The following is a 5234-nucleotide window of genomic DNA, read 5'->3' as shown; positions in this document are numbered from 1 at the left end:
GCCCGTTGGCTCAGCAGAGGGTTGGGGGAGGGCGGGCAGGCCCCACCGGCCTTCGGAAGGCCCAGGCTGACCAACTCAGCTACCATCCAGGCTAACATCCAGTGCTTTGAGTCAGTCCACCCCGACATCCACTCCATCTACGAACTACTGGAACATGTGAAGGAAGCAGTCCAGCAGAGCCAGAGACCCAGGACCACCGTGACTGGACAACAGCAGGATATCCGATACGAGTCTCTGTGATGGTCCTGCACGGATGGTGTGTCAGAAACCAGAGACCTTGAACCAGACCAACCACTAGTTGCCATGAACTTTTGCATATAAAGCTGTTAGGGGGAGGAGGGAACACAATAAAACCTTTGTGGCACACACTGCAGCTTCCAAAAGCCACTAAGGTGATTAGTATGTGAGAGAGAGGAGGGAAAGACGAAGGAACTGAATATTCCATGTGCGGTGAAGAGGAGCGGAACTAGAAGCTCAACAGCCGAGGAGCCGAAGTCAACGGGAGAACATGGTGCTGCCCAGTGGGGTTGGCAGGGTGGCGCACAGCAGCCTGGTGCTTGCACAGACTCAGCCCCTAAACAAGCTGCCCAAGAGTACGATCCCCCTGGTTATGAGCAGTGACGGGACATTCCAGATGAAGAGTGGTTCATTTCCTGGATTAGGGTTCCTCAAAAGATCTCCATGGTCCATCCTTCCCCTGGAGGCCATGCTCATTCAGTGGTCCATACTACTGCCCCAGACTAAGGAGAAGCCGGAGGGCCGTGTGGATGTCTGCGATCTGTGCTACTACTAAGGGCCATGTATGGGTCTGTGGTCCTGCTGCAGCCAAGAGAGCTATGTTGATATCTGAGGCTCCTGCTGCCACATGAGGGCCATGTAGTCTATGCTAATGTCTGAAGCCATGCTAAGGTCATGGTCCGTGCTGCCACCGAGGACCATGTCTGGGTTTGTCGTCCCGATGCAGCTGGGGTTCATGTTGGTGTCTGTGGCCCACGTTACCACCTAGGGCCATGCAGGTGTCAATGGGCTGTGCCACTGTCTGAAGCCATGGCGATTTCTGTGGGCTGTGCTGGCACACAGGGCCATATTGATGCTTGTGGTTCCTCTGTGGTCTATGCCGCTACCTGAGGCCCTGTTGGTATCCATGGGCCTGGCTGCTGCTGGGGTTCATGTTGGGCTCCATGCTAGTGGCCACTGTCCATGGCCTGTGTTGCCCTGGAGTCCATGTTGATAGCCCGTGCTGCCCTCAAGGGCTATGATGGTGTCTGGAGCCCAGGCTTCGGCAGAGGCTGTGTTATGTCTGTGATTGGTGATGCCACTGGAGACCAGGCGGAGGATCTGTGCTGATGCTGGAAACCATGTGGAGGCCCAGGATCCATGCTCCCTCTGACTGTGAAGAGCAAGGAAGCTACTTTTGCTACTGTGAGTTTGACCGTGCTCCAGGGAGTAAATGGGCACACAAATTGAACTTTTTTTTCCTTTCTCTTTTTTTCTTCTTCCCTTTTTGGGAGGAGGAGGAGGTTACAAGGTGGGGGGGGTAGACATGGAAGGCCTGGAAAGTAAACATGATCAGCGTACACAATATGAAATTCCCAACTATCAATGAATAATTATGCTGGAAAAACAATAATCTTTGTTTGTTTGTTTGTTTGTTTTTTGAGACAGGGTTTCTCTGTATAGCCCTGGCTGTCCTATAACTCACTCTGTAGACCAGGCTGGCCTCGAACTCAGAAATCCGCCAGCCTCTGCCTCCCAAGTGCTGGGATGAAAGGTGTGCGCCGCCACTGCCCGGCTGGAAAAAAATAATCCTGATGCGTTTGAAAAGGATGTTCAGTTGTTCTGTTGGATACACTATCTTAAGTTGGGGACTTATGACTGACAGCACTGTAATATGAATATCAGATTTCTACGAATTTCGCTGAATTTGAAACATACTGATATATTCGTATAAATTCTAGTAAGACTCAGCATTACAGCGCCAGTATGGCGATACATTCCTGGAAGCCTTGTACTCAGAAGGCTCATGCAGGGGATCTGCTGTCCAAAGCCATCTTAGGCTATAACACGAGATCCTGTCTCAAAAACGGTCAGGGTCTGATGAGGCAAGCCTTTAGTCCCAGAGGATCTCTGTGAGCTCAAGGCCAGCTTAATCTACATAGTGAGCTCCAGGACAGCAAGGGCTGCGTAAAGAGACCCTGTCTCAAAAACCAAAACCATCCAGCAAGCAAAACAACCACTGCAGGATCTAAGGAGAGGGTTCAGTCAATAGTGACTGCCAAGGAAGTGAGAGGACCAGAGAGGATCAGAGTTCAAGGCCCAGGACCTGCACAAAGGCTGGGTGTGGTAACCTCGGCCTTGGTGACAGCCGTCTGCAGACAGAGGATCTCTGAAAGCTGCTGAGTTCCAGCCAATCAAAGACCCGGTCTTAAATAAAAGGTAGGTGACGCCTGAGTAATGACACCCAGCTTGTCCTCTGAACACCACGTACATTCTTCCGGGCCACATAGTTCCAAACAGCAAAAACTCTTGAAACTAATTAGTTATCATTAAATGCTTAGGCCATAAACATTGGGTCACTCCCTGACTAGCTTGTAACTTACTTAACCATGTGATCTATGCTATGTCTACCACTCAGCTAGTTACCCCTCTCCTTCCATCTGTGTGAGGGTGTGACTTACAGACAGTTTTGAGCTGCTGTGTGGGTGCTGAGAATTGAACCTGGGTCCCCTGGAAGAATAACCAGTGCTTTTAACAACTGAGCAATTTGTCCAGCCCCCTGTTTTTCTTTCTTTCTTTCTTTCTTTCTTTCTTTCTTTCTTTCTTTCTTTCTTTCTTTTTTTTTTTTTTTGGTTTTTTGAGACAGGGTTTCTCTGTGTAGCCCTGGCTGTCCTGGAACTCACTTTGTAGACCAGGCTGGCCTCGAACTCAGAAATCCACCTGCCTCTGCCTCCCGAGTGCTGGGATTAAAGGCGTGTGCCACCACACCCGGCCAGTTTTTCTTAATATTTATTTACTTTGTCCCTTTGGGTATTTTGCCTGCATTTATGTCTGTGTACCGTATGTGAACAGAGGCCAGAACAGGGCACAGGATCACCTGGAAACTGGAGTTACAGAAAGGTGTTACCCACCATGTGGGTGGCTGGGAATCAAACCTGGGTCCTCTGGAAGAACAGTCAGTTTTCTTAACTGCTGAGTCATCTCTTCCCCTTCTTCATTCTTGGTTCTTTCAGACAGGGTCTCATGTAGCCAAGGCTAGTCTTAAATTCCCGTTCATCCTAAGTACTAAGAGTCCAGCTTTGCCACCAGCCCGTCCAGTCTTAAATACTCCTTAACTGCTTATCCAACGAGATCAGCCATTGATGGATTTCAGGAAATATTACCTGATAATACCCGGGTTTAGAATGCTGTTTACTTGGGGGTAGAGAGATGGTTCAGTGGTTAAGAACACTGGTTGTTCCTGCAAGGACCCAGGTTTGGTTCCAAGCACTGACACAGTGGCTCACAACCCTGTCGTAAACTTCAGTTCCAGAATAACCGATGCCCCTTTTTGACCTAAGTAGGTACTAGGCATGCGTGTGGCGCACACACTACACAGGCAACACACACGTACAATTTAAAAAGCAAACGAATTTTGTTTTCTTTGAGAGGAAGGCCTGCGAAAGATAACCGCATGGAAGTTTTCCTGAGTCCCTCTTCATTCACATAAAGACATTCATCAGAGCGGGCTGCTATGCTTTCGCTGAAGATTAAACCGCTATCCCAGGACACCCATTCCTCCAAAGCCCATTCATCCCCGCGGAATGGCCATTCATGCTGAGGACAGTTTTAATCACTTCACTCATGTCATCCAGAGGGTCAAGGATACCTGTTCTTTTCCGGATTGACTGGCCTAATTCTGAGCAGGGCTTCACATTGTAATCGGATTTCAGCCTAAGTAGTATGATCTGCACAGAGGAGGAAGGGTGTAGGGAAGTCACGTACCACAACGTCGGGGTGGGGGTGGGGGTGAGGTGGGGCAGCAGCTCCTTAGCAACCTAAATCTTTGTTCTTAATTTCAGGGACTTTCAGGATCCCAGCTCCTCTCCTCCCAGTGCACAGATGGAAGCATCCATACCAATAAAGACTTCTAGCTAAGTGTGGTAACCCAGGTCCTCCAGAGGCAGAGACAAGAGGATTGCTGCAAGCTGATGGCCAGCCTGCTCTCCCGACAGAACTATATGGCGAGACCCTATCTCAAACAATACAGAACAAAACCAAAACCAAAAAAACAATCAAAACAAAGTAAAATGCAAACAAATATGATAGATAGATAGATAGATAGATAGATAGATAGATAGATAGATAGATAGTAAATAAGTAAGGATTTCATAGTAGTCAGATGGAGAAGTAGTTCAAGACTATCTTCAGTTAAATAGCAAATCTGAGGCTAGTCTGGTCTACTTGAGACCTGTTTTTTTTATTATTATTATTTTTTAAAAATGTAAGCAAGTAAGTAAATATTTTCTCCACAGAATAATTTGTAATTTCAAGTTACTTTTGTTAATGTTCATAAATCTCCCCTCACTAAAAATAGATCTCAAAATTACAAAATCAGTCAGTTTCCTGTGTTCAAGTTGCTGAGTCCAGGGCAAAGATCATTACTGAAGAGGGTAGGCAAGTCATCTTTATACCAGACTATAATACCTTACATTGTTTTTCTGAGCAGGAGAGTTTGGGCGTTTGGTACTGTTCTTCAGTCCTGGGAACTGAACCTAGGACCTTGTGCATGATGGGCAGGTCTCCACCACTGAGCTACACCCCCAGTCCTCTGTTTTGTTTTTAGCTTGAGACAGCGTTATACTGTGTAGCTCAGACAGGCTGGCCTTGGACTCTAAGAAAGTCAGGTAGGATTTGAACTTGTGACCCATTGCCTCTGCCACTTGAGTGCTGGGATTGTGGGCAACTATCACTGTGTCCAGATGGATTAGGCTTCCTACAGTCTCTGTGGCTTCAATTACAGAACACCTCTGTTTTGTTTTGAGACATGGTCTTGCCCTAGCTACCATGGTAGCTTGCTATGGAGCACAGGATAGCCCAGAATTCTTGGTAATCTCCCTGTTTCAGCCTCTTAAGTTCTCTGATTATAATCATGCCCACTTTTAATCTTTCTTTTCTTTTAATTTTTTTTTTTTTTACTTAGTCTTATTTATATCTATGTGCGTGTATCAGTTACTTTTCTGTTGCTGAGACGAAAT

Source organism: Mus pahari, chromosome 2 (assembly GCF_900095145.1).
Source record: "Mus pahari chromosome 2, PAHARI_EIJ_v1.1, whole genome shotgun sequence".
NCBI classification, from domain to species: Eukaryota; Metazoa; Chordata; class Mammalia; order Rodentia; family Muridae; genus Mus; species Mus pahari.
Note: the sequence above shows the minus strand (reverse complement) of the source record.